Here is an 11,622-nt window from a genome sequence, read left to right on the forward strand (position 1 = left end):
GACCCTGTCTCAAAAAAAAAAAAAAAAAAAAAAAAGGCTGGGCACGGTGGCTCATGCCTGTAATCCCAATACTTTGGGAGGCTGAGGCGGGTGGATCACCTGAGGTCAGGAGTTTGAGACCAGCCTAGTCAACATGGTGAAATTCTGTCTCTAATAAAAATACAAAAATTAGCGAGGCATGGTGGCAGACACCTGTAATACTAGCTACTCAGGAGGCTGAGGCAGGAGAATCGCTTGAAACTGGGAAGTGGAGGTTGCAGTGAGTCAAGATCATGCCATTGCACTCCAGCCTGGGCAACAAGAATGAAACTCCATCTCAAAAAAAAAAAAGAGAGAGAATGACAATGAGCAGTCCCCATTGGAAAACTATGAAGAATTTCAAGACAGCAACAGCAGAGCATTAAAGGGAGCACAGGGACCCTCTGCCCACAAGGCCCTGGGCAGCAGCCCACAGGTCGCACGTCCGTGTTGCCGCCCCTATGGGTCCCTCCGAAACTATGCCCCAAGGAGTTAAAGATGTCAGGGACTAACAGAAATTCTTGAGTTTGCAGGATAGCAGGTAAGAAAAGAAACAACTTCCTAAAAAGCTGACACTCCCTCCGCTTGTGAGATTTTAGAAACTGGCTGAAATTGGCTGGAACCAAGATGGCCAACGGGAGTCTGTGCAGAACAGGCTTTCAGACATCAAAGCCTAAATTTCCACTGCGTGTTTCACACTAATGTCTCCTGATTTGCACATGCGACCCATGAGGCATGAAGGATAACTGCGCCTGCCCAAGGACCTCCCTTTCCTTCCACCTCATAAACCTTTTCCAATAAAATTACTGCCTTAAAGCCAGTACAGGGAGGCAGCTTTGAGCTGGACTCCTATCCCCTTGTAAATCAACTTGCAATAAAAGCTTTTCTTTTCTCAAAAACCCAGCGTCGGCCAGGCGCGGTGGCTCATGTTTATAATCCCAGCACTTTGGGAGGCCAAGGCAGGTGGATCATGAGGTCAGGAGTTTGAAACCAGCCTGGCCAACATGGAGAAACCCTATCTTTACTAAAAATCCAAAAATTAGCTGGGCATGGTAGCGGATGCCTGTAATCCCAGCTACTCGGGAGGCTGAGGCAGGAGAATTGCTTGAACCCAGGAGGTGGAGGTTGCAGTGAGCTGAGATGGCGCCACTGCACTCCAGCCTGGACAACAGAGCAAGACTCCATCTCAAAAAAAAAAAAACAAAAAAAAACTCAGTGTCTTTTGCTCAGTAATGCCTTCGCCCTGCCACAGCTGGGTAGCCATCCATTCAATTCTGGACAGTGAAACCCATTTGCAGGTCTGCCTGTGACTGGTTCGCATGTCCTGTCTAGGCAACCAGTGTCCTGGCTGAGCCAGGTGAGGACTGTTGCTGGCTTGGCTCTCTGAGGGCTCCAGGAAGGCAGGGCTGGGTCTGAACGTAATCTCTGGATTCCCCCACCTGGTCCAGTGCTGGGAACACATCAGGGGCCCCATGGCATGGGTTGAGGGTGTTAATTAGTCCGATACTGAGATCTCATAGAGGCCACAGGTGGGCCTGCTCTGGAGCCTTACACAGGGTATGGCAAGGAACACCAGTGGTGAGTGCTGGCCCTGCTGAGACCCGAGCACCCCCAACCTGGACTCCCTGAGCCTCAGGGAAGACTCTAGGGGAGCAGCAGGGTGGACAGGCTGAGCTGGGGAGAAGGGGTGGCTGGGGAGTGTGGAGGGGTCCAGGCCAGAAAGGGAGGCCCCTTGCAGAGGAAAGGTGATGAGGGGTGGAAGGAGAGAGTGTGGTCTGCAGAAACCTCAGAGGTCCTGGCATGGGAGATTTAGAAATGTACATGAGGCCAGGCGCGGTGGCTCACACCTATAATTCCAACACTTTGGGAGGCCAAGGCAGGCGGATCGCTTGAGCCCAGGAGTTTGAGACCAGCCTGGGTAACACAGCAAAACCTCGTCTCTACAAAAAATAAAGAAATCATGCAATGAACCATGATTGTACCACTGTACTCTAGCCTGGGCGACAGAATGAGACCCCATCTCACAGTAATAATAATAATAAATAATTAATTCCCTGGGCATGGTGGTTAATTCGCTGGGCACAGCTGTAGTCTTAGCTACCCAGGAGGCTGAGGCAGGAGGATTGCTCGAGTCCAGTTCCAGGCTGCAGTGAGCTATGATTGTGCCACTGTACATCAGCCTGGGTAACAGAGCAAGACCCTGCCTCTAAAACAAAGAAGAAATGTACATCCAATGTGAGGAGGAAAGCCTTTGGTCGTCTGAGGAGAACCAGGGTTGAGCGGGAGTGTTTTGCTAAGCCCAGGAGGGAGGGCATGAGGCCAGCTGCAAAGCCCACCATTATCATTCATAACACTTGTTAAGGATGGTCAGGCTGACTTTATGCAGTGGGGAGCCACTGAGATTGATGGGGTTTTGCAGTTCGGGAGAGATATTGGGATTGATCGCCAAGGAGCAGGGTGGGGGTCACTGGATGGAAAGTGACTAAAACGAAACATCCGAGCGAAGAGGGGTTCCAGCTAAACCCACCTAACAGAATTCCTGCTGAAGACAGGCCAGGGTGCTCAGACAGCACCTAGGGGTGGTGGAGGAAGAGGAACCCAGTCAGACATGGAAGGTGGTCAGATACGGGGGGCTCTGGATAAACTGACTTAGCAGGATTCCTGCTAAAATTGGACAATACAGAGGTGACCACGGAAGTCAAAAGGTCAGGCCTGGTTGAAAAAGAGTCCAGGGGCCAGGCGCAGTGGCTCACGCCTGTAATCCCACCACTTTGGGAGGTTGAGGCAGGTGAATCACTTGAGGACAGGAGTTTCAGACCAGCCTGGCCAACATGGCGAAACCCCGTCTCTACTAAAAATACAAAAATATGCCATGCGTGGTGGTGCACGCCTGTAATCCCATCTACTGGGGAGGCTGAGGCAGGAGAATCACTTGAACCTGGGAGGCAGAGGTTGCAGTGAGCCGAGATTTCACCACTGCACTCCAGTCTGGGTGACAGTGTGAGATACCATCTTAAGGGTAATAAAAGAGTCCAGGGTGGCAGAGTAGAGTTTGGTCAAGGCAAGAATGAGAGAATCCCGGTCACTCGTGGCTGTCTTCCTGCCCCTCCTGAGTGGCTCTGCGGCCTCCTATGGTGCACTGGCTGTGGGCAGAGTCCCTGATTCTGACCCCTCCACAGCGTCACCCCTGGGCCTCTGGAGCAGGGGTAGATGGGGCTCCTTTCCCCTTTGGGGTTCACCTTCCAGTTGAGGTCCTTGAGGGTTTTGGGGGGGACCTCTCCGTGGATGACCTCCCTCCCCACATACCTGGAATGCTTATCTATTTGTTCACAACTGTTCCATGCGCCCTCCCCAAGTCTAACCTGGGCCAAGCCTGGAGGGATATTAGGGGCCCAGTAGGGACAAGCCCAGGAGACCCGAGTGACTACAGAGGCCCTCAACCCACCCCAGAAATTCAGGGGATGCCCAGGAATGACCCCTGGGCAGGGGATGGGGAGAGGGAGCCGAGGCACAGAACGTGCTCAGGTTCACAGGCCAGAGGCGCTGGCTGGTTTGAGGAGCCAAGCAGTGCTCATCTGCCTGGAGCTTGGGGTGCGAGTGGGGATGTGGCAAGAGATGGGGCTGGAGGGCTCAGCAGCAGCAGGCACGCTGGACGTTTGCCACGAGGGCAATGGGGAGCCACGAGGAGGTGAGGCAGGAGGCAGCCCTGCCAGATTGCCATCGCATTTATTCCCAGAGGTTGTGGCTGGGAAGTGGACTGGGAGGGACAGGGCTGAAGGCTTGAGACCAGCAAGGGAGCTTTGCAGTCACGGAGATGGGAGGTGTCGGTGGCTTGGACCAGGAGTGGAGTTGGGTAGACAAGGAGTAAGTTTGAGAGGTGTTTTGGAAGGAATGCTGGTGGAATTTCCTATGGTTTGGGTGGGGAGGTGGGTGGTCTGTGAAGGAGAACAAGGGCTTGGGCACCAGGGAAGGGTGGGGCAGACGCGGGTGGTGGTACAGGTTTAGGTGGAAGGTCACAGGTTTGGTCGTGAACATATTGAGTTCACGGACCTGCGACACAGAGGGACCCAAGCAGGATTCGCACTCAGCCCTGCTGCAGACCCAGCTCTTTGGGCTGCCGCCCACACGGCTATAGAACAGCAGAGGCACTCACCTGGCCATGCCCTGGGCTGCCCTCAAGCTGCGACCCGGCCTGGGTTCCCTGGGCATCAAGCAGGGATCTGACCTGGCCATGCTCTGTGCTGCCCTCAAGCTGAGACCTGGCCTGGGTTCCCTGGGCATCAAGCAGGGGAGGCTGTTCAGGAAAATCCCCCAGGCCCACTCACTTTGATAGCCCAGAGCAGCCATTCCTGGGACCTCTCTACACTCAGAGGATTACCAAAGACTCCAAGGAGCTTCTGTGTATGGGGCTCATGACTCCTGATTCTTACCGTATGTAAAAGGCTGAATAATGGCCCTCAAAGGAGATCCACATCCTAATCCCTGAATCTGTGAATCTGTCCCATTATATGGCAAAGGGATTTCCAGATGTGATTAAGAACTTTGAGATGGGGGGATTATCCTGGATTATCTGAATGGGCCCAGCATTAGCACGCGAGTCCTTATGAAAGGGATGCAGGAAGGTCAAGGGCAGAAGGTGGCAATGTGATGATGGATGCAGAAGAAGAGAAGGCCATGTGGCATGGGGCCACGAGCCAAGACATGGGGTGGCCTCGGTATCTGGAAAAAGCAAAGAATGGTTTGTCCCCTGGAGCCTCTAGAAACAGCCCTGCAGATGCCTTGCCTTGATTTTGCCCCACTGAGATCCATTTCAGACTTCTGGCTTTCAGAACGGTAAGAGAATACATCTTGCTTTTTGTTTTGTTTTGTTTTTGTTGTTGTTTATTTGTTTTTTTTGAGATAGAGTCTTCGCTCTGTTGCCCAGGCTGGAGTGCAGTGGCGCGATCTCGGCTCACTGCAAGCTCCGCCTGCCGGGTTCACGCTATTCTGCCTCAGCTTCCCGAGTAGCTGGGACTACAGGCGCCCGCCACCATGCCTGGCTAATTTTTTGTATTTTTTAGTAGAGACTGGGTTTCACCGTGTTAGCCAGGATGGTCTCAATCTCCTGACCTCATGATCTGCCCGCCTTGGCCTCCCGAAGTGCTGGGATTACAGGCGTGAGCCACCACGCCCAGCCATACATCTTGTTTTAAGCCATGAAATCTGTGGTAATTTGTCACAGCAGCAATGGGAAACTAACACGTCATCAGAAATTTAAATAGAGAACTTAAAATCTGGTTTGTTTTAAAAAAAAGGTGCATTTCTTAGCATAAACATTATATTTTTACTAAAAATAAATATATATTTTTAAATATTACTAAAAAGAATAGCTTCTTTTCTGTGTATTTGTTGTTGGTGGTGGTTTTTTTGCAAATCTTTTCAGTGTCTGGCTGTAGAGAAGACAACTGTATTCTCATACCTGTTTCTGCATTCAGTCTGTTGTAATATGTTGTTGTTTTGGTTGCAGTATATGAAGAAACTTCCATCCCACAGATATGGGAGTGGAAAAAAGAGGAGCTATTTTATTTATTTTATTCTATTATTTTTGATAGAAACAGGGTTTCACCATGTTGCCCAGGCTGGTCTCGAACTCCTGTGCTCAAGTGATCCACCTGCCTTGGCCTCCCAAAGAGCTGGGATTACAGGCATGAGCTACCGCACCCAGCTATGGAGGAGCTTTTTAGATAAGCATGGATATTCTTCTTTGATATAAACCAAAATGCAAAAAGTGGTAGTTTTTCAAAGGTTAGTTGCAGTGTAAAATCTGAAACCAGGTCAATGGATTTTTTGTACTTTGTGACAGTGAAATCCACTGACCTTACACTTTGAATGGATCTTTTACTGGTGTATGCTTCTGGATTGGCTGACCCCAAACATTGAAGGAATAAATGGTAGCAATTTTTTAAAGACGGGGTCTCTCTGTATTGTCCAGATTGGACTCAAACTCCTGGGCTCATATGATCCCCACACCTTAGCCTCCCAAGTAGCCAAGAATACCAATTTTACACAAACTTCCAGAAAATTGAACTGGGAGAAACATTTCCTAATTTATTCATTCTATGAGGCCAGCATTTTATTGATACCAAAACCAGACCACAGTATTATAAAAAAACAGAAAAAGGTTTTAAGGTCAGGTGAGTTTAGGAAGCAACAAAATTGTATGTAAAAATTTTTAAAAAAGAACAGAAAACCTAAAATCCAATGTTACCCATGAACATAGAAAAATTCTCAACAAAATTTTGGCAAATTAAATTCAATAGTATATAATAAATTTTCTCAGTATTTGCACATCTGGAAACATCTTTATTTCACCTTCAGTTTTATTTATTTATTTATTTTTTTGAGACGGAGTGTCACTCTGTTGCCCAGGCTGGAGTGCAGTGGTGCCATCTTGGCTCACTGCAAGCTCTGCCTCCCGGGTTCACGCCTCAGCCTCCGGAGTAGCTGGGACCACAGGCACCTGCCACTACGCCCGGCTAATTTCTTGTATTTTTAGTAGAGACAGGGTTTCACCGCATTAGCCAGGATGGTCTCGATCTCCTGACCTTGTGATCCACACACCTTGGCCTCCCAAAGTGCTGGGATTACAGGCGTGAGCCACCTCGCCCAGCCTCACCTTCAGTTTTAAAAGACAGCTTTGCTGGATATACAATTCTTGGTTGATACTTATTTTTCCCGTCAGCACTTTGGCTTCTATCCTTCACTGTTTCTGATGACAAGTCAGCTGTTAGTCTGAGGTGCTGTTCTCTTTGATGAGTCTTTTTTCACTTAATGCTTTGCTTTTTATTTGTTTGTTTGTTTAGAGATGATGTCTTACTGTGTTGCCCAGGCTAAACTGAAACTCCTGGGCTCAAGTTATCCTCCCACCTCAGCCTCTTGAGTAGCTGGGATTATAACCTCTTTGTTTTTGATCATTTAATCATTTCACTACAATATGTCTGGATATATTTGCATATTTGCAAATTCTGACCTGGAGTCCATTAAACTTCTTGGATATGTGTAGATTGTTTTCCTCAAATTTGGGAAGTTTTCAAGCATTATTTCTTCAAATATTTTTTCTGCTCCTTTCTTTCTTCTCCTTCTGATACTCCAATTACATGTATGTTGTTGTGCTTAATGGTTTTCCACATTTCTCTAAGGCTGTGTTCATTTTTCTGCATTTTTTCCGTCTCTCTGCTCTTTCAATTGTGTAATCTCTGTTAATCTCTCCTTACAATTGCTGATTCATTCTTTTGTCCACTCATTCTACTGCTGGATCTCTCTAATGAAGTTTTCATTTTAGTTATTGTATTCCAACTCCAGAATTTTCATTTGGTGCTATTTTATAATTTCTATCTCTTTATTGATAGTCTCTATTTTGATAAGAAATTATTTTATCTTCCTTTATTTTCTTAAGCATTCTTTTCTTTCATTCTCTGAAAATATTTATAACAGTTGCTTTGGAGTCTTGGCTAAGCCTGATATCTGGACCCTCTGAGGGGAAGTTTCTTTCTTTTTTTATTTATTTTTCTTTTTTACTGAATTTGCATACTCTGAAGATTAAAGGTAGTTTCTGTTGCCTGCTTTTCTTTTTCTTATGTCTGGTCACACTTTCCTGCTTTTTTTTTTTTCATGTCTCATAAATGGTTGTTAACCACTGGACATTTTAGAGAATATACTGTAGCACTCTAAACACTGAACTCTCACATTCTGGGGCTCGTTTTTGTTTGCTTATTTGTTTAGTGACTTAGCTGGACTATTTTAGCGAAGTCTATTTCTCCTAAGTATGCAGCTTCTGATTTTACTCCTCAGAGAAAAGCAGCCTTGGGCATGACCAGGGTCACCCTAGGTGACAGTGGTTTTAGCAGGGGTCTCTTTGTCTCTTTTTATGATTTCTCTGTCAAACTGTCTGGCTTTGTTGGAATCATACCCAGCTATTATCCTCCATTGATGACTAATTGCTCTATTGTTTTCAACAGTGCCCTGGGGTAGAAATTGCTCCACGTGTGATTCAATTAAATTCAGGCCCTTTTGCAAAGGTACTCTTTGAGGCCAGTCTTTGAGGTTTGTTACAACTCCAGGAGCGTTCTTCTCAGTAGCTATAGTTCAGTTTGTTAATCTGACAAGCTACTAGCCTCCTCATAATTGCTTGCCACCAAAATTGCTTACCATCAAAATCTCCATTGCTTTTCCCCTTAAGCTGGAACTTCTCCACACTCAGTTCCAAAGGAAGTCAGTTCCCTTAAGATCCCTCTGTTCTTACAGCCTGCCACTTTCTGGGCAAAACCTCTGCACAACTGCTCTGGAGGTAGGGAGAATGGGCCCCCTTCTCAGAGAATAACACACGTGCTTTATGAACAGGCTGCTGGATGGGGCAGTAGCTTCTGATCTTCTTGGCTTGCCACTTATGTTATGGAACCTCTACCCTATGAATGAGCTGGGGCAAATGCAACCAGGCATTTTTTTTGGCCTGCTGCACCTAAGGTAGAGCTTCCACCTTACAGAGTGGGGCTGGGTAGAGGAGGAGAACCCCAGAACTCTCAGCCACTCTTGCCTAGAATGGAGTATCTACAACACAGGACTTGGTGGGTGAGAAATGCTGATGTCCTGCCCTTCCTAGGGAGATACTCTAGCTCCCCAGCTGAGACTGAGGAGAGGGAGACCTGTGTTCTTGGCTGCATCCACCTGGAGTAGAACGTCCATCTCGCTGAGCTGGGGGGACGGGGAAGGGAGAGAATGGGCCATGGCTCAAATGCCACAGGCTCTCACTGTTCTACTGTTCTGAGATTAAATAGATTCTTTTTTCTTCTTCTTCTTCTTTTTTTTTTTTTGAGACAGTCTCGCTCTGTTGCCCAGGCTGGAGTGCAGTGGGGTGATCTCGGCTCACTGCCACCTCTGCCTCCTGGGTTCAAGCGATTCTTCTGCCTCAGCCTCCCGAGTAGTTGGGACTACAGGCGTGTGCCACTATGCCCGGCTAATTTTTTTGTATTTTTAATAGAGACCGGGTTTCACCACATTCGCCAGGCTCGTCTCGAACTCCTGACCTCATGATCCGCCCGCCTCAGCCTCCCAAAGTGCTGGAATTACAGGCGTGAGCCACTGCGCCAGGCCGATTTTCTTTTTTTTCTTTCTTTTTTTTTTTTTTTTTTTTTTGAGATGGAGTCTCACTCTGTCGCCCAGGCTGGAGTGCAATGGCACGATCTCTGCTCACTGCAAGCTCCACCTCCTGGGTTCACACCGTTCTCCTGCCTCAGCCTCCCGAGTAGCTGGGACTACAGGCACCCGCCACCACGCCTGGCTAATTTTTTTGTATTTTTAGTAGAGACGGGGTTTCACCATGTTCGCCAGGATGGTCTCAATCTCCTGACCTCATGATCCGCCTGCCTGAGCCTCCCAAAGTGCTGGGATTACAGGTGTGAGCCACTGCGCCCGGCCCCAGCCGCTTTTCTTGAATAAATGTTTCATTTGCTGTGTGACCTCAGGACAATTTCCAGAGACTTTAAATGGTTGTTTTTTCACATAATATTTACCAGTTATAGTTATTTCTCTGGGCAGAGGGTAGGTGGAGCTCCTCACACCACTATACCAGAAGTTGTCTCCGAATATGTAATAGTCATTTGCTACATAATGACATTTCCGTCAATGATGGACCACATATACAATAGTGATCCCATAAGATTATAATTCTGGGGCAGGTGCAGTGGCTTATGCCTGTAATCCCAGCACTTTGGGAGGCCAGGGCAGGTGGGTAGCTTGAGCCCAGGAGTTCAAGACCAGCCTGGGCAACATGGCAAAACCCCATCTCTACAAAAAAATTTTTAAAAATTAGCCAGGCATGGTGGCTTGTGCTTGTGGTCCCAGCTACATGGGAGGCTGAGATGAGAGGATGGCTTGAGCCCAGGAGGCGGAGGTTGCAGTGAGCTGAGATCGTGCCACTGCACTCCAGCCTGGGCAACAGAGTGAGACCCTGTCTCAAAAAAAAAAAATTATAATACTGTATTTTTACTGTACCTTTTCTATGTTTTGATGCACAAATACCACTGTGATACAGTTACCTACGGTATTCAGTACAGTCACATGCTGTACAGATTTGTAGCCTAGGGGAAATAGGCTACACCACAGAGCCTAGGTGTGTAGTAGGCTATCTCAGCTAGGTTCGCGTGAGTGCACTCTGTCATGTTCACACAATGATGAAATCAAATCAAATCACATTTCTCAGAACATATCCCCATCGTTAAGTGACTCATGACTATTTATTAATAAATAATACAGTAGTCCCCCTTTATCTGGAGTTTCACTTCTTACGGTTTTGGCTACCCATAGTACAGTAAAAGAAAACAGAGAGAGACCACATTCATATAACTTTTATTACAGTATATTGTTATAATTGTTCTATTTTATTATTAGTTATTGTTAATATCTTACTGTGCCTAATTTATAAATTAGGCTTTATCATAGGTATGTCTGTACAGGAAAAAACATAGTGTATATAGGGTTTGGTACTATCTGAGGTTTCAGGCATTCGCTAGGGGTCTTGGAACACATCCCCCATGGATAAGGGAAGACAACTGTACATCACAACCAGTGGGATTTCTCCTAGGACTGCAAAGTGGCTTTAACACTGGAAAATCAATCAGTGTAATTCACTGTATTAACAGACTAAACAATTAAAATGATCAGATCATTTCATTAAAGGCAGAAAAAACATTTGGCAAAATCCAAGATTCGTTCCTGATTGTTAAAAAAAAAATTAAGCAAGCCAGGAATAGAAGGGAATCTTCTTACCTAATAAAAGGCATCTACCAAACAAAACCCTATAATGAACATTAGGGTTCATTAATGTTTTTCCCCTAAGATCATGAACAAGACAGGTCTGTCTACTCTCACCACTTCTATTCAACATTGTATTGGAGATTCTAGCCCATATAATCAGACAAGAAAAGGAAATTAAAAAAATTCAGATTTGATATAAAGAAGAAAAGTTGTCTTTATTTGCAAAAAAAATGTTCATCTAAGTTAAAAATCTGATGGAATTTGCAAAAAAGCTGCTGGAACTAATAAATGAGTATAATAAGGTTGAAAGATACAAGATCAACATAAAAAATATATTACTAGCAAAAACACCTGGACATTGAAATTTTTAAAAATACTATTTACGGTAGCATAAAAATATGAAATAGACTAAACAGAACAAAAAAGTATGTTAGGCCTATACAATTAAAGCTACAAAACAAGCTGGGCGTGGTGGCTCATGTCTGTAATCCCAGCACTTTGGGAGGCTGAGGCGGGCGGATCACGAGGTCAAGAGATCAAGACCATCCTGGCCAAGATGGTGAAACCCCGTCTCCACTAAAAATACAAAAATTAGCCGGGCATGGTGGCGCCTGCCTGTAATCCCAGCTACTCAGGAGGCTGAGGCAGGAGAACTGCGTGAACCTGGGAGGCTGAGGCAGGAGAACCGCGTGAACCTGGGAGGCAGAGGTTATAGTGAGCCAAAATTGTGCCACTGCACTCCAGCCTGGGTGACAGGGCAAGACTCCGTCTCAAAAAAAAAAAAAAAAAAAAAAAGCTACAAAATGTTTCTGA

Source organism: Pan troglodytes, chromosome 23 (genome assembly GCF_028858775.2).
Source record: "Pan troglodytes isolate AG18354 chromosome 23, NHGRI_mPanTro3-v2.0_pri, whole genome shotgun sequence".
Classification (NCBI taxonomy): domain Eukaryota; kingdom Metazoa; phylum Chordata; class Mammalia; order Primates; family Hominidae; genus Pan; species Pan troglodytes.